This window comes from Sus scrofa, chromosome 7 (genome assembly GCF_054392235.1).
Source record: "Sus scrofa isolate SSC_HxYL_T2T_F1_AM1 chromosome 7, Sscrofa_HxYL_maternal_Yorkshire_Landrace_v2.0, whole genome shotgun sequence".
NCBI lineage: Eukaryota > Metazoa > Chordata > Mammalia > Artiodactyla > Suidae > Sus > Sus scrofa.
Window position 1 is genome coordinate 55,826,964 of NC_139389.1, and position 22,939 is coordinate 55,849,902.

The 22,939-nt window shown below is 44.9% G+C and overlaps 2 long non-coding RNA genes across 2 annotated transcripts in view; one reads left to right on the forward strand and one right to left on the reverse strand.

The window, feature by feature from the left end:
• The window catches only part of LOC146401594 (uncharacterized), a 154,276-nt gene extending 147,492 nt beyond the window's left edge, over nt 1-6,784 (forward strand). The window contains exon 3 of the long non-coding RNA XR_014810286.1: nt 125-6,784. This is a non-coding gene — a long non-coding RNA (uncharacterized LOC146401594). The remainder of the gene's footprint in view (nt 1-124) is intronic.
• LOC110261710 (uncharacterized) overlaps nt 1-22,939 on the reverse strand; it is a 105,588-nt gene that overhangs the window by 60,119 nt on the left and 22,530 nt on the right. The window lies entirely within an intron of this gene.

Consider the following 22,939-nt stretch of genomic DNA (forward strand, 5'->3'; position numbering starts at 1 on the left):
TTTCTCTTTTAACCCTTTCAGTAGATCTGGGAAAATTTTTTTTAATCTGAATTAGCTTTTATTTATTTATTTCATTTGAATGTACAGTTTGTGTTTTCCTTAATGAATTTTATTATATTTATAGGTGTACAACAATCATCTCAACCAAATTTTATAGCATTTCCATCCCAAACCCTCAGTGCATCCCCCCATCCTTCAACCTGTCTCATTTGGAAACCGTAAGTTTTTCAAAGTCTGTGAGTCAGTATCTGTACTGCAAAGTTCATTCTGTCCTTTTTTTAGATTCCACTTGTAAGTGATACCATATGATGTTGGTGTTTTTCACTGTCTGACTAATTTCACTTAGCAAGATAACTTCTAGGTCCATCCATGTTGCTAAAAATGCCATTATTTCTCTCCTTTTAATGGCTGAGTAATATTCCATTTTGTATATGTACCACATCTTCTTTAGCCACTCCTCTGTCAAAGGACATTTAGGTTGTTTCCATGTCTTGGCTATTGTACAGAGTGCTGCAATGAATGTTGGAGTACATGTATTTTTTGAGTCATAGTTTTCTCTGGATAGATGCCCAGGAATGGGATTGCTGGATCAAATGGTAATTCTATTTTTAGTTTTCTGAGGCATCTCCATACTGTTTTCCACAGTGCTTGCACCAATTTACATTCCCACCAACAGTGTAATAGGGTTCCTTTTTCTCCACACCCTCTCCAGCATTTATTGTTTGTAGGCTTTTTGATGATGGCCATTTGGGCTGGTGTAAGGTGGTACCTCATAGTGGTTTTGATTTGCATTTCTCTAATAATGAGTGATGTTGAACATCTTTTCATGTGTTTTTTGGCCATCTCTATGTCTTCTTTGGAGAATTGTCTGTTTAGATTGCCTAGATCCATTTCATGGATGAGAACGTGGGGGTCAGTAACAGTAAGTAACTTGTTTAAAATGTCCTCGTTAGAGATTGGTTGCACCATTTGAACCCAGGTCAGCCCCAAGAGCCTTGACCTTCCTTCCCAACACCCACTCAGGATCACCCTCAAGCCATACAAAGTCAAGCCAGTCCCTTGTGGATTTTTAAGAACCCAGAGTTAGGTAGAAGTGCGTAGGTTTCATTTTATTTGGATGATTCCAAGGCAAGCCCCGGGTAAGCAAATGAGCTTATGGGTAGGTGTGGGGAAATTTTATTTTTTATGCAGGGGGTATATAATCCTCTTAGGAGAATAAAATGTTCTTAAGCCACTTGGCAGTAGTTATTTTTATAGATCCATTCTATTATAAGGTATTGCCTCTAGCTCACTGGTCTATATCTTCCAGAAAAGAAAACTTTGCAACTAATGTTTAAAATGGAAGAAATACTTGTTTGTATAAGGCATACTGTTTATCCCTATTACAAACTTGGGGAATTCAGGAGACTGGGGTCTGCTCTAAGCTCTGTAAGGGCAGGAAGACCCAAAGCTTCAAGGTGGAGCTCTTTTGCAATGCTGTTTCATAATGGGAAGATTGCTTAATAACTCAACTAAAACTTTATTGCTGGACATGTGCATCTGGCCTTTTGATCTATGGATTCCATATTCATGGATCAAAAATATTCCCCCAAAATCCCAGAAAGTTCCCAAAAGCAAAACTCGAATTTATGGTGTGCCTTTACATGTATTAGGTATTATAAGTAATTTGGAAATTATTATAAGTAAACATAGGAGAGGATGTATGTAGGTTATATGCAAATACTACTCTATTTTATATAAGGGATTTAATACCTGGAATTTTGGTATCCATGTGGATTCTGGAACAAATCACCAGAAGATATGAGGGACAATTGTATATTATTTTCATTTTTTAAAATAGGACAACTACATTGTAACAAATATCCTTTAGCTAAGTCATAGCTGATACACAATGTTATTTCTTCATAATTACTTACTAGAAACTACTGATTAGATTTAAGGCTTGAGAGATACTGCCAAATTGGCCTCCATAAAAGGCTCCAATTTGCATTCTCAGCAGTGTATGAAAGGCCCATTTTCTCAAATCCTCAGTAACACAGGGTTTACATTTTTTTTTATTACTCGTAAAACTGAATATTGTTTTATGTATTCATTGGTCATTTGTATCTCTGCTTTTCTGAATTACATCTTATTTCCTTCCCTCATTTTTCTTATTACTATGCTTGTCTTTTTCTCATTAGTTGACAAGTACTTGTACATAGCGGAAATACTATTTCCACACTTTGATATATTTCATTATGTAGAAATAAAAACTTCTATATATTTTGAGACACCAGAAACACAAATTAAAAGACAAAAGACAAATGGAGAAAAACAAATTTGCAATAATGTAAAAATTTTTCTTTTTAGTTTCATGTTTAGAATGTCCTGAATCATCCCCAAGATTATAGAAAAAGGCATTTTTTGTTTTCTATTCCATTTGTTAATATGTTTATAGTTTTCATGATTAACATCTAAGCCTTTATAAGAATTGGAATTAATTTTAAAGCAAAAATGATCTAACTTGATTTTTTTTCCAGGTAGGTAATGAATTGCTCTAACATAACTTACTGAATAAACCTTCCTTTTTGCAGAGATTTCAAATGCCATCTTATCACATCCTAAGGTACATTCTCACGAAAATTTGGGTTTGTTTCTGGACTTACTATTCTGTTTTGTGACCATGGTCTCTTCTAAATTCTAAAGCTATACCTATTCCAACAAGGGCTCCCAAATGACTGGAAATAGATTTTACATAGCTTTAGAGGTCTTTGTTTATATTTTTGTCTCTTATGCGAGACGGTAAGTTCCTTGAGGGCAGATGATCTGTCTTCTTCCTCTTTGCACCCAGTGTGCCTAGTACAGTGCCAGGAAAGGAGGACATAGCAGCCTCAAAGCAAAGGGGACAAGCCCCAGGCAGAGGTTTGCCAGATTTAACAATTGAAACTACAGGAAAACTTGTTAGATTAGAATTTCAGACCAACAAGAAATCATTTTTATGTAAAATATGTGGGACATACCTGTCCTAAGAAGTTATCTGAAATTCTAGTTTAAGTGGGAGTCCTATATTTTATCTGGCAACCTTACCCAGACTGAATGTTGAGGGCCCTGGCTTCAGTTCTGCCTCTGCCAGGACTGGCTGGGAGACCTTGGACAAGCCATGGAGCCTCTCCTGACCTCAGTCTGTCATTGTGAAATCAGGGACTTGGTTCATTCTGCAGACATTTCTTTCTTTCTTTTTTTTTTTCTTGGCCTCCCCATGGCACATGGAGTTTCTGGGCCAGGAATCAGATCAGAGCCACAGTCTTGTCCTAAGCCGTAGCTGTGGCAATGCTGGCTCCTTAACTGACCGTGCTGGGCATGGAATCGAACCTGCGTCCCAGCACTCCCAAGACACCACTGATCCTGCTCACCACAGTGGGAACTCCAGCACAGACATTTATTTCTTAAGGACCCATGACACACCAGGCTCTCTAAGGCAGTTGTGTGGCAAAAGCCCAAATCTGGGAGGCAGATGTTCAGATTCTGGAGTTCTTTCACGGCTTAGTGCGTTAAGGATCCACCATTGTCCCCGCTGTGGCTCTGGTTACAGCTATGGCACAAGTTAGATCCCTGGGCCAGAAACTTCCTCACACTACAGGTGCGGCAGAGAAAAAAACAAAAAACAAAAAACAACAGCAAACAAGATCTGGGGGTTCTGACATGCGTTCCTCACCCCCAACATGAAAAGACTCATACTGGGAGAAACTGGGCTTGGCGAGCTCTACAATGCCTCCCAGCTTGCATTTCAAGGGCCCCTCCAGACATCCCCACTACAACACTCATTCTCCTCAGACCTTACATTTGGCCCAACCCTTGCTATGCCCTCTGTGCTGGCCAATAAGAATGGAGAAGTGTCCAGCTGGCTGAGTGGGAGGGTGCAGAATGCAGCCTTCCGCACCTGCAGGGGCAGCGTCACTGGCCAGGGAGACAATGACTGCAAGCCAGTCCTCTGAAAAGCCCCAGGGACCTTAACCTCAGCAGAGTGGGGCAGACGTTCTATGATTCTACAGCTGACCACACATGTTCTTTAACCTTTCTTTTGCATGCAAAGGGAAAATGGGGCTCTTCTTCGTTACTACCTCCCAGCCCATGGTAACAGACTGGACACGCCCAGCAGACACGCAGGCAAGCTGGTGAAGCCGTCGTTCTATTTCTCCTTCTTTCCTCCACAGTTTCTTCTGTGTTCACAGGTGACACAAGCCCACACAGCCTACATACTTGGCCAAATGGCCCCTAGTTTGTGCCAAACACGATGCTAAGCATTGGTGCTACAATAGTACATAAAAAAGCGCCTGGCTCTTACTTCCCATGGAGCTCGCAGTCTAGTGAAGGAGATGGCCATGAGTCACATGATCGAACTTATTTAACTGGAAAGGTATAAGGAGATATGAGAGCATATTAGCAGGAAACTTGGATTGATGGAGTGGGCAGCCAGTTCCCCCAAACAAAGGATGTTTGAATTCACTGTCTATTCTATGAGAGGTATCTCTGGCAGAAAGAACAGTATGTGCAAAGGTCCTGGGGTGGGAGGCTATACCCTCAAGGATCTGAGGTGAGTGAGGCAGTAAGAGAGAGAGAGTGAAGCAAGAGGAGGCTGCAGAGGCTGGCAGAAGCCAGATCCTGCAGGCAAAGGGTGAGTCAAGAGCATCGAAGGATTAAGCAAGATGGCGATGTAATGATATGGGGTTTTTGAAGATGAGTATGGCTGCAAGACAAGAATGGTGGGTTGGAAGGGGCCAACGTGGAGACTACCAATGATGTCTCTGTGAGGGGGGATAGTGACCTAGTAGTGAAAAGAGGAGGGAGAGAAAGAGGCTGTATTTGGCTCAGTCCTGCTTGAAAGAGGCATCCGTGAGATGTGGCATAGCAAGAGAAGCCGTCCATCACCTATGGGAGGAGGGGTGTTAATCTGGGGAGAGAAGCAGCGTCGAGGCTGAGGAAAAGGGAAGGAGCAGGAGGGCGGAAGCTGAGAGCTCCGGGGACCAGGGAAATCCTGCTACGGCCCAGTCACAGAGGTGGGGCAGAGGGAACTCTCATCTGTCATGCTTTATCTCATTTTAACCCCACAAAGATCTTGCCAGGTAGGGGGCCTTAGCCCCCATTTTGCACAGGAAGCAAATGCAGTTCAAAAGGTTTCGCAGGAGGCAGCACTGGTGCAGGGCAGAGTTGGGATTTGAACTTATGACTGTTGAACTATACTCCTTCCTCTCTTCCGGGAGCCTCCTCCTGCCCCTGGATTCATGGCAGGATGATGTAACAAGATCCAGTCATTCAAAGGGAGAGCTCGTAGGTAGGTTCTCCAGCCAGGGAGGAAAGGGAATTGGTGGGAAAGAGAATTCTCATTTCCTGTAGTTCTGAACAGAGATCACTCTGGGCACCTGGAAGGTTGGGGCCATATGGAACCAAGGCAGCCCCAGAATGGATGCAGGAAAGGGCAGTGATTCTCAACCCTGGCCAAGCATTGCAATCATCACAGGGACTTTGGAAAACCCTGGTGCCAGGCTGCCCTCCGACCCATCACTCTCTCCAGGTGATTCCTATACGCAGCCAGGTTAAGGCCCATCGGCATATCAGCTGCTCTCAACTCCACCCTCTCTTGGCCTTTCAGGCTGGAGACTCTTAGCAAAGTCTCCCACAGTTGTGTTTGGGGACACAGACACAGAACCCCAGCCTAATCTGAGTTTAGGCCCTAATTAGGAATTTTAGAGGCCCAAGACGCAGCAAACATTATTATCTGCCTTTCAGCTCTTTAATCCAAAATAAAAACAAGATGATATCATAAAATAAAATTTCTTTTTTGGGGGGCGGGGGTGGGGCATGACACTTACATGGCAGCTGAAGTGAAAATAGCTTATTTCTAGATTTCCTGGGGTATGTGTGCACCCCGCCTCTGCTGGCGCCCCGCCTGTGTAATTACTGTGTCTACTGGGTCAGTCTGCATAGTGTCTGCCCAATTTCCAGCAAATGAAAACTCGACCCAGTGCAGTTTCTGAGCAGTAGAGATGGAAGCAGCCGTTTCCATTTTGGGTTTAATTTGAATTAAACTGCCAGGCTGTACTTGATTCAAGAAACTGACCATTTTCAACAAGAAAAATCTTCAGATGAGACCTGCCTCCATGAAGTGTAACTCTGGAGCTTGCTTGGAAAGGGTGCCAGCTTTGGCTGGAGGCTGAGTCAGAAGGGTTCCCCCTGAGGGGCCAACAAGGTCTGTCCATTAGGGAAGTGACCTGGGTCTGTCCAGTTTTAACATAGGAGCATGTGCTTGCTATAATTGAGGCAGAATAATAATTCAGGTAGTTAGTGTAGGAACAGGGGCTTCGATATATTCTTTGATATGGTCATTGATTAACATCCGTGACTTAAGGGTTCCAGGGAGTAACATCCCCACTGGCCTTGTTTATTATATCTGTTTTATCCAGATATATCTGTTTTACCCAGATGAATGTTAATCTCTAACCCACTCCTCAACTGATAGAAAAGGAATGAGAGGAATAGCAACTCCCCGTCTAGGGAAAAGAAGAACAAAGAAACTTTAAAATTTACTGGGCATATTCCCCTCTAAGACCTCTACTGGACAAGGACTGATACAGGTAAACTGGGCAAGACCAATGGGAAAGAGAACTGGTATCTGGACCCCGCATTGGTACCTCTGTCTTAAAGAGATAAAAACCTCCGTAGAATAAAAAGGGGGATTCTTCCTCCCCCTCCCAATGTCTGTGCTAGGAGCTATTTGCTTTCCTGTAATAAAGACTTTTGCCTGCTTGCTGCCTGTGTGTTCACAAAATTCATTCTTCGGCTCCGCGAACAAGAACCTGGATTCCGGTAACATCTTTCTGGTAACACAATGACCAGCGCTAATAGGGGAATTAGGGACACAGGCACTGACAGGTGGGTGTACCTGAGGGGTGAACCGTTCCTGGTCTACAAACAAATGTTGGTGAGGATGTGGAGCAAAGGGAACCCTCGTACACTGTTGGTGGGAATGTAAGTTGGTGCAGCCTCTGTGGAAAACAGTATGGAGGTTTCTTAAAAAACTAAAAGGAGAACTACCACATGACCCAGAAACTCCACTCGTAGGTATGTATCTGAAAAAAAAAAAAAACCCACTAATTTGAAGAGATTCATGTACGCCAATGTACATAGCAGCACTATTTACAAGAGACAATATATGGAAGCAACGTAAGTGTCCATCACCAGATGAATGGATAAAGAAGATGTGGTACATTTATAAAATGGAATACCACTCAGTCAAAAAAGAATGAAATTTTTCCATTTGCAGCAAAATGGATGGACTTGTTGGGTATTATGCTAAGTGAAATAAGACAAATACTGTATGATATCACTTATATGTAGACAAAAAAATACAACAAATGAGTGAATATAACAGTAAAGAAACAGATTCATAGATTTAGAGGAAAAACTAGTGGTTACCAATAGGACAGGGGACAGGGAGGAGCAATACAGGTGTGGGAAAGTGGGAGATACAAACTATTGGGTATACAATAGGCTCAAGGACGTATTGTGCAACACAGGGAATACAGCCAATACTTTGTAATAACTGCAAATGAAAGTCACATTTAAAATTATATAAAACATGGAGTTCCTGTCGTGGCTCAGAGGAAACAAATCTGACTAGTATCCATGAGAATGCAGGTTTGATTCCTGGCCTTGCTCAGTGGGTTAAGGATCCGGTGTTGCTGTGAGCTGTGGTGTAGGTCACAGACACAGCTTGGATCTGGCATTGATGTGGCTGTGGCATAGGCCAGTGGCTGCAACTCTGATTTGATCCCTAGCCCGGGAACCTCCATATGCCACAGGTGCGGCCCTAAAAAGACTTAAAAAAAAAAAAAGAAAAGAAAATTATATAAAACAACAAGGTAACAAGGTCCTACTATATATAGCATAGGGAACTATACTCAATATTCTGTGATAAACCACAATGGGAAAGACTATGAAAAATTATATATATATATGTGTATACATATATAAAAACTGAATCACTTTGCAATACAGCGGAAATTAACACCACATTTTAAATCAATTATACTTCAATGAAATAATTTTTAAATGCATAAAAATAAAATAAATTTTAAAACGTTTCCATTAAAAACAAAACAGGTATACCAACAATGAAATATTAGAAAAGGAATACAAAAATACAATACCTTTTAAAATGGCACCTCAAGAAATCAAATACCTTGGAATACACCTGACCAAGGAGGTAAAGGACTTATATGCCAATAACTATAAAACTTTAATCAAAGAAATTAAAGAAGATGTACAGAAATGGAAAGATATTCCATATTCATGGACTGGAAAAATCAATATTGTAAAAATGGCCATACTACCCAAAGCAATCTACAGATTCAATGCAATCCCTATCAAATCACCCATGACATTTTTCACTGAACTAGAACAAACAATCCAAAAATTTATATGAAACCACAAAAGATCCAGAATTGCCAAAGCAATCCTGAGAAACAAAAACCAAGCAGGAGGCATAACTCTCCCAGACTTCAAGCAATATTACAAAGCCACAGTCATCAAAAGTGTGGTACTGGTATGAAAACAGACAGACAGACCAATGGAACAGAATAGAGAACCCAGAAATAAACCCTGACACCTATGGTCAATTAATCTTTGACAAGGGAGGCAAGAACATAAAATGAGAAAAAGAAAGTCTATTCAGCAAGCATTGCTGGGAAACCTGGACAGCTGCATGCAACGCAATGAAATTAGAACACATCCTCACACCATGTAAGAAAATAAACTCAAAATGGCTGAAAGACTTAAATAGAAGACAAGACACCATCAAACTTCTAGAAGAGAACATAGGCAAAACACTCTCTGACATCAATGTCATGAATATTTTCTCAGGTCAGTCTCCCAAGGCAACAGAAATAAGAACAAAAATAAACCAATGGGACCTAATCAAACTGAAAAGCTTTTGCACAGCAAAGGAAACCCAAAAGAAGACAAAAAGACAACTTACAGAATGGGAGAAAATAGTTTCAAATGATGCAGTGGACAAGGGCTTAATCTCTAGAATATATAAGCAACTTATACAACTCAACAGCAAAAAAGCCAATCAACTAATGGAAAAATGGGCAAAAGACCTGAATAAACTGTTCTCCAAGGAAGATATACAGATGGTCAACAAGCACATAAAAAAAAAGCTCAACATCACTGATTATAAGAGAAATGCAAATCAAAACTACCACGAGATACCACCTCGCACCAGTCAGAATGGCCATCACTAATAAGTCCACAAATAACAAGTGCTGGAGGGGCTGTGGAGAAAAGGGAACCCTCCTGCACTGCTGGTGGGAATGTAAACTGGTACAGCCACTATGGAGAACAGTTTGGAGATACCTTAGAAATCTATATATATAACTTCCATATGACCCCACAATCCCACTCTTGGGCATATATCCGGACAAAACTCTACTTAAAAGAGACCCATGCACCCGCATGTTCATTGCAGCACTATTCACAAGAGCCAGGACATGGAAACAACCCAAATGTCCATCGACAGATGATTGGATTCGGAAGATGTGGTATATATACACAATGGAATACTACTCAGCCATAAAAAAGAACGACATGCCATTTACAGCAACATGGATGGAACTAGAGACTCTCATACTGAGTGAAATGACTCAGAAAGACAAAGACAAATACCATATGATATCACTTATATCTGGAATCTAATATCCTGCACAAATGAATCTCTCCACAAAAAAGAAAATCATGGACTTGGAGAATAGACTTGTGGCTGCCCGCAGGGAGAGAGAGGGAGTGGAGGGGATCCGGAGCTTGGGGTAATCGGATACAACTTGGAATGGATTTACAAGGAGATCCTGCTGAGTAGCATCGAGAACTATGCCTAGATATTTATATTGCAACAGAACGAAGCGTGGGGAAAAAATATATACATGTAAGAGTAATTTGGTCCCCATGCTGTACAGTGGGAAAAAAAATTAAAATAAAAAAATCTGAAAAAAATAAAAATAAAAAAAACAAAACAGGGAGTTCCTAGTGTAGCTCAGCAGGTTAAGAACCTGACATAATGTTCTTGAGGGTGTAGGTCTGATCCTGGCCTCGCTCAATGGTTTAAGGATCTGGCTTTGCTGCAAGTTGAGGTATAGGTCACAGATTTCAGCTCAGATCTGGCATTGCTGTGACTGTGGTGTAGGCTGGCAGCTGCAGCTCCAATTCGACCCCTAGCCTGGGAACCTCCGTATGCCGTGGGTGTGGCCCTAAAAAACAAAACAAAACAAAAACAAAGAGTTGTGTGCATGTCAGTGGTACCCAGGTTGGGCTCCTTCAATCGTCCCTTGATGCTGCCCTCTGGAAACCTGGGCAGGCTGATGGAGAGGTTCCTTGGGTCTTGATTCCCTCCCGGTGCCCATCAACTCCTAGCCCCCCAGCAGGAAGCCAAGACTAAGAGAACAATTGATCAAGTGAACCCAATATGTGGCCCAAACTCCCTACGACAGGCAGACTTTGAGGACAAAGAATCTCACCTATGGAATGATGACACCTCTGACCACATCTTCACTCTGAGCCCTGGGCCAAGGAGCCCAGCCTTGCTCACAGTTGGGCCTGGAGGAAGCTGTGTCTCCTGTGTTCTCGCCATAGTTGACTCCCCCCATAGCAGTCCTCTGTCCTAGCCAGACCAGTCTGCCACGTCCTGCCATGTGGGTCAGGACTCTTTTGGTGTGAGCGACAGAAAATTCACTTGAGCTGCTTAGGCAAGACAAGAAGTTCACTGGCTCAGTGAGGAAACCACAGAAGAGCAAAGGATCAGCTGGGCCTCAGGAACACCTGCACCCAGGGTCATCGACACCATTGGGATTTGCAGGCTCCTTCCCCTGTCTCTGCTTCAGTCTGTGTATCAGCTTTCTTCTCTCAGGGCACCTTTTCCCATGAGGTTGGAATCAGGCAATGGGCCCTACTAGGCTCCCATCTTCCTGGCTTTGCCCTCCCAAAAGGATGGTGCCCCTCTCCCTTAGTTCCTATTCAGAAAATTCCAGGGAGTTTTCTTTTTCTCTTTCTTTTTGGTCTTTTTAAGGCTGCACATGAAGCATATGGAAGTTCCCAGGCTAGGGGTCAAATCAGAGCTGCAACTGCCGGCCTACATCACACCAGAGCAACATGGGATCTGAGCTACATCTGCTACCTACCCCACAGCTCAAGGAAACACTGGATCCTTAACCCTCTGAACGAGGCCAGGGATCAAACCCACATCCTCATGGATACTAGTGAGATTCTTTTCCACTGAGCCACCATGGGAACTCCCCAGGGGCAGTGTTCTGATTGATCTAGTCTGGGTGGCCTGTCCAGCCCAGGGCTGAGAAGCCAGGACAGTACAATGGCTGGGCCCCCTAGTACCATACAGTCAGAATAGACCAGGGCGGTGTTTTAGCTGGTGAGGGCTGCCACAACAAAATACCACAGACTGAGTGACTTACACAATGGAAATTTACTTCTCACAGTTCTGGAGGCTGAGGGTTCCCAGATCAAGGGGCCAGCAAAGTAGGTTTCAATCTGAGGCCTCTCAGAGAGGCTGGGAGGCAGCTGCCATTTTGCTCTGTGCTCAGGTGACCTTGTGTGCGAGGGAGACAAAGCCAGAAAGAGGAAGCTCCAGCTCTGTGGTGTCTATTTTGATAGGGACACTAATCCTATCAGATCAGTGCCCCACCCTTACGATTTCATTTAATCCTAATTACAGTCCTTAGAGGACCTATCTCCAGATACAGTCACAGTGGGGGTTTGGGCTTCAGCATATGGATTTGGGGGCAGGGGGAAAACGAATATTCGAGCCATAATAGAAAACACTATTTACCCAAAGAAGGCGGTTTGGTGGTCAGACAGGAAGGAATTTGGGAGCCCTGGATCCCCCAGTTATTTTGTAAAGGACATTTTAGAAAATGTCCAGCACATGGGTTTCTTGTCTCCATTACCCAGGATCCACAAGGTCTCATGTTCAGACAGATTTTATCAAACAACCTGCACTCATAGTCATACTTCATTCACTTTCCTAAGAGATACCCCAAATTACATAGAGTGGTATGTTCGTTGAGAAGATTCCAGGTCAAAAGAAAGACATTCTCTGTTTTTGTTTGCAGTACAGCCTTATTATGGATCGATATTAGATTTCCATGGGGTATGTTGCATTTGGCAAATATTGCTCAAGTTGGAAACCTAAAAAGAGCCCCAGCTTTGGAGGCAAAGACCCTTGCATTCAAATTCCAGCTGAGGGCCCATGAGTAAGTCACTAGGTGGCTCTGATCCTATCTCCCTATTGTATGATCACCTGCTTCCCATCATTAGTGAGGATGGAGATAATGCATGTGAAGCACCCACTCTGTACTCAGCACATAGTAGAAGCTTAGTAAGTTTAAGTTCCCTTCCTTTCCCACTATCCTAATGTATTTGCTAAATATGGGGGAGAAGAGGTATGGAGGAATGGGCTGGGGAGAATAACACAGGGGACGCTCTCGCTGTACCCTTCAGTCCTAGCCAATCAAGTCTCTGAATTAGGCTTCAGCTTTTAGTTTACAAAATTAGGCAGGGTGGGTGGGAAGAGGAGGAGCTTGGATTTGTTTGTTTTAGCTGGTCTTCTCTGCCAGGTTCCTGCCCACCCCACTACATCAGCTCCCCTTGCTCTGAAGTTCTTTTGGTTAAGTTTCAAGGCTGTGCAAAGAAAGGTGGCGGGAGAGAGGGAGAGGCATTTCCCCAAGACAGCCTGCAGGTGGCACCAGAGCAGCACAGGAGCTGAGCCTCCGTCTCCAGCGGTCAGGCGGATCCAGCAAAGTGGGCACGGCAGGCAGAGGTGGTGGGCACCTCCCTGCAGGGCAGCGACACCTAGCCAGCGAGTTCCATTTGAAAACGGCACAAGGGTCCTCTGGCTAATTTCCTCTCTTTGGTAGGATGATCTGGGATTTACTGTTCAAATCCAGACACCGATTCATCACTCAAAATCCAGCCGCTTCAGAGTGAAAGGGGCCGCTATTAATAATTGCTCTGGAACAACAGGCTTAATCTCGTGTCCCTGGCAAAGCAGAGCTTCCTGTCACCTTACCCTCAGGTCGCTTTTTCTTCATTGTTTCTGTTTCTTTCAATTTTTTTTTTTAAATACACTATTCTTTTTTCCCAGTCTCCATTATCTCTGAAGCTGCCTTTGTAATGGATAGTTTAGACCTTGAAGCATATGCTTTAGCTTCTTAAGGCAGCATGGAGTCTCTCTGAACCCACACCAATGGCTGTCTTTAGCTTCCAGTTAGAAGATGCTGTGTTCCCTGGGATAACAACCCCACGGCTCAAGAGTTAAAGATGCCAGACAGCGACCCTTATCTCAATTTCGATGGGTGCCTCTTACAGTCTTCTTTGCTAAATTTATTCCTGTCATTTTGTTCTGAGTGCTCATGCCCTTTATCTCTTTGAATTTAACTATTCTGATTTATTGAATTACAAATAGACAAGTCCCATTAAACAGGATTCTTATATTTTCCAAGATCATCCCACTACGCTATTCAATCTCAAATTAGCATGCCATTTATCCCCTTGTTTCGAAACCCTCTTCACTTAATAGCCTCATAAACATCCATCCATTGCAAAAAGGGCTCAAACTTGTTCTCACTTTCATTTTTAGTTGATTCAGCAATATCCAAGTAATGGGTTTGTCTGGGAAGTCATTTGTAGAGAGCCAGTGCCCTTAGTCGTATTTTTAGAGTTGGATTTTGCTAGTCAATAGCTTATCTCTGTCTGTCATTCACACTCACCCCAAATGTCTAAAGATTTCAGCCTTAACCTAAAATCGAAGTTAGTCATGTCATTTTAGCTGAATTAAGTAGATCATGGGAAAAATAAAGTTTTAACTGAAATTTTCTCAGCTAAGAACCTCAATGGTCACAAATATGTGTGTAAGCAAGAAGAAAATTAGGGTCTAAATGTATAAAATCTTAAACTGTTATTTATAGAGACAAGGTTTCCCATGTTTATTTTTTCTTTGTTAGTGAAATACATTTTTAGGGCTGCACCAGCATATAGAAGTTCCCAGGCTAGGGGTAGAATTGGACCCATGGCTACCAGCCTACACCACAGCCACAGCAACGCTAGATACAAGCTGCATCTGTGACCTACACCACAGCTCCCAGCAATGTCGGATCCTCTGCCCACTGAGCAAGGCCAGGGATTGAACCTGCATCCTCATGGATGCTAGTCAGATTCGTTTCCACTGAGCCATGACGGGAACTCCAGTACACATATCTTAAGTGTACAAATTTATGACTTTTTGCATATGTACACACTTGTGTAACCATGCCCACCCAGCTCAGGATATAGAAAGTTTCTTTCACCCTAAAAGTCTCCCTCATGCCTGCTCCCAGTTGCTATCCACTTCCGAAATAACTGTTCTGACCTCCATCATCATAAATTAGTTTTGCCTGTTCTGCAACTTCATATAAATGGAATTACACCATATGTGCCCTTTTGTGGCTAGCTTCTTCCACTCAGCATAATGTGTGTATGATTTATCCATGTCACTGCTGTGTACTGGAAGTTACTTATTTTTCATTGCTGTAGTTTTCCATATTTTATTTATTACTCTCCAATTTATGTCTAACCCAATGTCTTGTGGGGTCCGTTGGTCCTTTTGGCTAGATTGATATTAAAAATATTTATATTAATGAAGCATCAAAAATTTTAGAAGACAAAAGCCTGAGAACCAAAACCATCTGATCTTAAACCGAGTTTCTTTCTCATGACTGCTTCAGGTGGTCTTCTTCTCATGGTACTTTTCCTCACAAAATAGATAAAAAATTAAGGAAACTTAAAACCTCATTGTATTATCAGCTTAGGGATAGCTGTCATCTGGACAACAGGATAGAATAGTTACAATCTGAAAGGCTGAAATAACAATGGTGAATGCCTACATAGTACTTATGAGTGTTCGAAGTATTTTACGTCTATTAGTTAATCCTTAAAACTATGTTATGAAGTCAGTACTGAAACAGGAGGGAAGGAGGCAGGGCACAACCCTTAAAGACTGACATAGCCCTTGAGGGTATAACAAAAACTGGTTAGAACCAAGATGGCAGAAGATCTGATTTCCAGTGGACCCTGAACCTCATTATACACTCATTTAAAAACATTAGCATATGCTAAATGATATGCTCTCAGTGCCATGACAGTTTTGAAACCGACCATCAAAGGCCAAAAAGTGGTCAATGGCCCAAATCCTGGAACCCCCTGCCCCTTCTCCAAAAGAGTTATAATAATCCTCCCAACCCATTAGCCTATGCTGTTACCCCGCTCATAAAAGCTAACCACACCATATTTCAGGGCCTCCTGCCTCCTGAGACAGTCCACACCCTACCACAAATTGACTTCTTACCTAGCACTTTGCCTCCTCCTGAATTCCTTCTGCGCTGAGACATAAAGAACCTCAACTTCAGGTCCTGAGTCTTGCAGTGTGATTTCAATTAAAAGACCGTGGGTTGGAGTCTCAGCTTGTGGGTCCAAGCCCCAACCTGAGTTTTGGCTGGGTTTGAATCCCATCTGAGCTTTGTGGTTTCAATACTAATATTGTTTTGTTTGTCTTTTGTCTTCTCAGGGCCATGCCCCCACGGCATATGGAGGTTCCCAGGCTAGGGGTCTAATTGATAGGGATGGAGTAGGCACTGGTAGTTGTGGAAGTCCCAATAAAGGACCATGGATAACGAGGGAAACTTAGGGGATGTTGGGAGATCACTGTAAGTAAATAAATTGCTCCAAAAAAAAGCCATCAGCACAAGGCAGTCTTGCTTGACTAGTGGAAGTGCAGGAATTGCCTCAGGTCCTTGAGTGAGTGGTGGGATGAGGCCTGCATTCTGATTCAGACCTAGGGCAGGAGTTTGAGGACCGCCCTTCTGCTGATTTGAATACACACCTTACCGGACACCAAGGAGGAGCTAGTACTCCCAGAAAGGAAAAGGCAGGCTTTTCTGACCCCCACTCCCCTTGAAGGATAGAACTGTAGCCCACCGGATGCTCAGGCAGAGCTTCCTTGCCTGCTCGCTTGCATCTCTCACAAGCATCTTTTCCTAATCTATTTCTTGCTTATCACTTTGTCTCTTGCTGAATTCCTTCTGCGTAGAGACATGAAGAAGCTGCACCTCAGTGAGTCCAGACACATTGTGAATGATTCTAATTTAAAACCGTGGGCTTAAGTCCCAATCTGGGTTTAGGCTGTGTTCGAGTCCTGGCATGTGGGTTCAAGTCCCAATCTGTGTTCTGGCTAGGGTCAGGCCATTAGTACTGTCCATTTCATAAGCAGAGCTGTAGCTGCCAGCCCACACCACAGTCACAGCAATGCAGGATCCAAGCCTCACCTGCAACCTACACCACAGCCCATGGCAACGCCAGATCCTTAACCCACTGAGCGAGGCCAGGGATGGAACCCGCAACCTCATGGTTCCTAGTTGGATCTGTTTCTGCTGTGCCACAACAGGAAACCCTCAATACGAATATTGTTATGCTCACAATATTTTCAGTGGGGAAACTGAGACACTGAGAGGCCGAGTAAATTTCCTGAGGTGGCAGACCCAGAATTTGAACCTGAGCAGTCCAGTTTCAGAGCCCTCATTCTCCACCACCATCTTGTGCAGCGTGATGTATTTTCTCCTATTAGCCTGGTAGCACTTTCCAAATAATTCCAATCTTATAAATTTGCTTCAAAGTATATGACTAAATTGAAGTGGAAGATCTAATATGGAATGTGTGGCATTCATGAATAAATGATAAGACTCTCTGGTTTTAAATAATAATTATTTTCTTATCTTGTGACTTCTGCCAATAGGGCTATGGTGTGCCAAACTTCATTTCGCTTCTCTTTAACAGGAGGAGATGGGCTCGGTGAGAGGCACGATTTATCATAAAATCTCATCAGCCTTATCATCTGGAAAGCTGGAGACAGGTTTGTAGAGTTTTAACTGGTTGAGACAGAGCTGAATGCCACTGGCAGCAGAGTGAGTTTAAGAAAAATGGGTTTTCCCTTCAATTCTATTGCACGGGGTCATGTGAGCTTTGGCCATGAGCATAAATGACTGACAGTTTTCTCCCAAAGATTTTCAGGGTTCTAGGTGAAACGATCTTCAGTTCCTTCTGCTGCTAAAAGCAGGAGTTGGGATAGATCAACTGTTCCACTCTGGAACTCTAGTTATGAGCTTGACTGGGAAACACCATGGTAACAGGGAGGGGGATTTTCATTTTCTGAGTCCTCCCCTCCCCATGCAGTGCTCCACACTGGAACTCAGCCCCTTTGAACAGCCTGAAGCCTGCACTCCAGGTCATACGTCCAGGTTCCTGGCTTGTTTCTCGGCCTCCAGCTGTGCTTGTTTGCACCTTACCCATCAGTGGTACCAGATCCATCCCCCAAATACCCCTTCCCTCGTGTAACCTTCCCCTGCCCAATGCACCTTCTGCCCTGCAGGAAATGTCTCCAACCTCAGCCTGGCACTCAAGGTTCTCCCTGATGTGGCCTCACTCCTCACCATTCCACCATGTCTCGCCTCAGCCCCTGCCAAACTGGACTGATTTTCCCCAGACACAGAGTGGGCTTTCTTGTGAGTTTCCCCTAAATGCCTTCATCCTCCCTTTCCCCAAGTCCAAACTATATCCATCCTCCAAAGGCCTGGCTTAAATACTTGTCTCCAGAAAGCACATCCTCTCTCTCCTTCTCTCTCTCTTCATACTGGTCCTCTATGTATACCTTCCTTGGGCATTTTTTTATAGTCAACTTCAGGTTGGAGTTGTCTCCCTACTGCATTAATCCAATTAGGCTGGAAAGCTCCATCAGGGCAATGACCTTCTCTTTTTAGCTCTGTATGCCCTAAATACCCAGCACACTGTAGGCATTCAAAAACTTGAGTGGATGTATGAATGAATACATGAGTGGAGGAAGTGAAACAGGAATAAGAGCTATGGGAGATCAGAGGAGACGACTCGCTCCTGTTGGCCATGACTAAGGAAGCCTTCGAAGGACAGGGAGGATCTGGACAGGCAGGGGAGCAGATTAGAAAGATCTTGGAGGTGAGATCATAAAGGTGTGCTGGGGACACTGAAAATGCACATGGTAGCCAGAGCAGAAGTTCCCAGAGAGGCAGGAAATGGCCACGTCTGTGAACTGAAGAGCAAGATTTGCTATCATCCGTTCCAAAGGCAAGAGGAAGGCCTTGATGACTTTTGGACGTAATAATTCAAAACTCATGGTCAATGCCAAGTTTTACAATGAAAGCTCCAGGAACGGCTCATCAAAGATAAAGTTTTAGGTGGGAAAGCAGCGATGCCAAGCCATCTAAGGAGGAACGTGTACTCACTTATGCACTTTGGAGGAGGAAGAGCTCTTAGAAACAATCTAGTCAAACTCTCTTATTTGGCAGAAGGAGAAACTGAGGCCAAGAGAAGGGAAGACAGCCAGACAGTGATGGAGGCAGGACGAGACCACAGAGCTCCAGAGACAAGCACCGGGCGTGCCTCCCAGCTACGTACCCCCAGGGCAGGCCAGGCGGGGAGAGAGGGAGAATGGCAGTGATTTGTGGGGGGTTTTTGGTTCGACTCTTCCCAAGGAGATGAGACAAGATGAGACAAGAAAACCCCAAGTCCTTCTGCTAGACATTTAAGGTGTTATGTGGGTTTCAGCCCCAAGGGCTGCATTCTGTAGATCTAGAATTTATCTGACCCACCACCACAGTGGGATCAGAGAAGGTCTTGAATGCCTGTTGAGAGCTGGACCTTTATCAGGCAGAGAAAGGTCTCTGTGGAGAAGGGGAAGGGCAGGGATGGGAAGGCCTGCAGCAGCTGGTAGGGAGCACCCTTGGCAGATTGGGGGCTGGGGTGCTCCCTCCTTGCACAGCCAGGTAGGCCAAAGGGAGCCACCTCCCAACTGGCCTTCTCCAAGAAGAGTTTGATTTCTTTTCCCAGTCCTGAGCTTGTCTCTGCCCTCACACAGTGATAAAATTGTGTTCCTTTCCCAGTGACCAGCCAGCAGTGTGAAGCAGCAATTTAGGAAAAAAAAGCCAGCTGAGTGAATGCAGCACAGACCCATCCAAAGACCAAGATCCATCTTGCAATCTTTGAGGCCCTTGGTGTCTGGCTGAGATGGTACAAAGATATGGGATTGGATGTCTAAGTTTCTGTAGAGGCTCTACCACCAAGCTGCTGTGTGACGCTAGGCAAATGACTCAACCTCTCTGAACCTCACTTTCCTCATCTGCAGAGCGGGGAGGCTGCCACTATCCTCTCTGGGCTTGGAGGGGGATCAAATGAAAGTTCAAGTCTACATAAATACTAGTCACTTTTCCATTTACAGTGTCCCCCGATTGCTCCCCGCAAGTGATCAGTCCTCCTCTGCTGGGCTGGGGATAAGGGGACCAACCAGGAAGCAGTGGGGACTTTTGCAGAAGTGCCCCTGGGCAGCAGATCATGGGGTGTGACCAGTAACTAGGATTCTCAGCGATGAAAGAAAATGGCAGGAAGGAGGGGGAGGGAGGAAGGGAGGAGGGTAGAATCCGTTCACTCAGCTCTCATTTATTTGAGCCTACAGCGTGCCGAGGGCCACGCTGGGCCGGATAAACAAGCCTTTCCTTCACTTCTTGAACAAACCATTGTTGAAGGACTGGCAGGTTGGCGAACAAGCATTTGGATACAGGATGGAGGTGGACAGAGAGAGGGCTGTGCAGGGTGCCCTGGGTGCAGAGGAGGCAGAGGGTGCTCCAGCCTGGGAGGCACCTCCTGCTCAGTGGCTGTGTGGAATTCTTGGCGGGAGGGGAGGGGAGGCTGGGAAAGTCAAGAAAGACCCTGAATTCCATCAAAGGTTTGGGCTACAGGGATACAGGGAGCTGCTGAGCCCCTTCTAAGAAGGAAAAGGCCAAGCTCAGGTTCTTTTTTTTGTCTTTTTAGGGCTACACCCATGGCATGTGGAGGTTATCAGGCTAGGGGGTCTTATTGAGCTACAGCTGCCGGCCTACACTACAGCCACAGCAACGTGAGATCCAAGCCACACCTGCAACCTACACCACAGCTCACGGCAAAGCCAGATCCTTAACCTACTGAGCGAGACCAGGGATCGAACCTGCAACTTCATGGTTCCTAGTTGGACTCATTTCCGCTGTGCCATGATGGGAACTCCTAAGCTCAGATTCTAATTGGGCTGCACTTTGGCCAGTGGAATGGAAATGGGGGATGAAGCAAAGATGAAGAAACAGAAGGGGTGGGATGAGAGTCTGGAGACAGGGTGGTTGAGGGGCTGGACTCGGTGACCCCTTGGCTCCCTGGGGTGAGGAAGGGAAGTGGGCACCATGACAGCGGGTATTCACTGCCATAGGAGGTACAGCAGGGGTGGGAAGCAGAGCCTCCTCTAGCTCAGACTCTCCACTTATGAGAAAAGGGTGCCCAAATCAGTCTGGATGGGGTGGGAGGAGGTAGGGTGGACAGGTCACTTCCAAAAGTGTTCCCAGCCCTGCCCTTTGGTGCTTCTGTGGCTGTGACTGGATCTCCAGCCTGGAACTTGACCTTTAAAGGTCTAAGCACTGAAGATATTATGGTGATTTTTCCCCCCAGTGGCGGGGGGATTCAAAAATAAAAAACAAAGCTATAAACCAGAGAACACAAGACTTTTATGGCTAATCAAAATAAAATGGTTTCTTTCTAAATTTCCCCAATGGCAACAGATGGAATCAATATTTGGAAGCTCAGTCTCTTTTGCTCTTTTTGGAGGGTGTGTGGCTTTTGCAGGTACCCTCAGCCTGCCTTGGTTCACCCATTTATTAGGTCACTCGCTCAACCCTGTGGACCTTTAGGTTCCAAGTCCTCGGGGGCCCCCTTGCACACCAGGGATGGAAAAGGCTGTAGGAGCCTCTAATGTTCTTCCTGGGTCAGGGGATCCATTGATTCTTCTGTTATCTGGCACCTCCCTTCCCTTATCCTGAAGGCTCAGCAGGTTCATCCTGCTTTGATGCATTATTCAGGGCTCGCCAGGACTGGCCCTCAGCTGATTCCCATCCTGTGACTCACAGAGGCTGGAGCTCAGCTGAGTTCAGGGGAGACCCTGGTGAATAGAAGCTGTCTAGACCTGGACTAGGAACAGGGGAAAGAGAGCTCCTGATGGGGGCCAGCTGTGCTGCATGGACTGCAGGGACCCAGAAGCTTGGGGATTTTATGGCTGGCATGACCTGACACTCCTAGCTTAAATATGGGCAATCAGGGACAGAGGGATGTAAGCTACAAAGCCGAGCCAAGCCAAGAGACCCCAGAGATCCGGGCCACAGCACAGGGTGGCAGCTGGTGCCATATGAGATGCCTGGGGCAAGGCTTGTGCCTGGCACATGGTAAGAGCTCAAAAGGTAATGATAGAACTAAATTCCCACCAGCAGACCTCATTCAGGGTCATCAAAGACTCTCTGACCACTCTGGCCCACCACACTGGGGTTCTGCCTTGCTGATGCTAAAAATCAAAAGTCAATGCAAAGAATGTATACATGTATGTGTAAGTGGGTCACCATGCTGTACAGTAGAAAATTGACAGAACTGTAAACCAGCTATAATGGAAAAAAATAAAAATCATTTACATATATATATATATACACACATATATATAAAGTCAATGCATACACTAGCAGCCTGTGGCCCTTTCCTCACCTGGTCCTTCCTGGCCTCAGGCCACACACCTCCAGGAAACCCTTGGTGTTCACTGTCATGTAGCTTCCTCTGCTTTGAGTGTGGTTTGAGGAGCTGTACTGAACAGACCCCAATCAGCCTCGTGGCATGGAATGTACTTGCCTAGATTCTGACTCTCTGTCCTAGTACAACAATGCTGTTCCCCACCCCCCCATCCCAGAAACATGTGGCCTCAGGCAAGCTGCTTAACCCTTCTGAGCCTCCATTTCTTCATCCACAAACAAGGACAAAGAAATAATAGGACCTGATGTTATTGCTCCTAGAGCTGTGTGAGGTTTCAGTGAGAAGTGAGGTGCGCCTGGTACGTGAGAAGCACAAATTCATATTGACTGGATGAATGAAAGAGTGAATCAGTGAAGTGGGGCCTTCCTAGGGCATGGCCTAGAGAAACATCTCCTGGCTGGTGAGGACCAGGAGAATGTGGGCCAAACCCTCTCTCCATCACTAGTGCAACAAGGACCAGCAGGAGAGGGCATAGGAGAGTGTCACAGTGGCAGGAAGACCTCCAGGTCTGGGAGGAGGTCTGGGAGGGCCCTTCCTGGTCCCAAGCAGTGAGGGAGAAGAGAGAGGAGGGTTAGAGACAGGAGCCATGTGAGGACTTCATCATCATCACAAGATTGAATCCCAGGTGCCTAATTTACGTGATAAAGCTCTTTTTGGGAGGAAGGGGAATAACTTTGGAATTTTAAGAAATGATTTATCCATGAAGAAAGACATTGAGAGACAGAAATAAAGGTGAATGCCCAGTCCAAATGTACCCCCCTCAACAAATGGTCCATCTCCCTGGAAGTTGGTGTTGTCAGAGGCATCTTCACCCCTCCCACCCAGACCCTGCCCTATGGACCCCCACTCAGAAGACATGAGGTGCCCCGTCCTCTAGAAGGGGAAAGAGTTCCATGTGCTGCCAGCCCTCACTGGCCAGTTCTTTTAATTCTTTATTCTATGATCTTTGACCCCCCCCCCAACTTTTACAAGCTCTAGTCCGTATGGGTCATGGGGTAACATCAAAGAGGCAAGGAGTAGCATGGTTTTGGGGATTTTAGGAGAGTTCATTGCCATCCCAGGATGTAGACTTCCCTTGCCTGGAGCTGTAGGGGACATGTCAGCTGCACTTCATAATCCTGATCCCCCGCCTCCCACCGTTATAACAACCAGGGCTCTACGAGAAGGCCTCAGCATGACATTGTGACCTCCATCC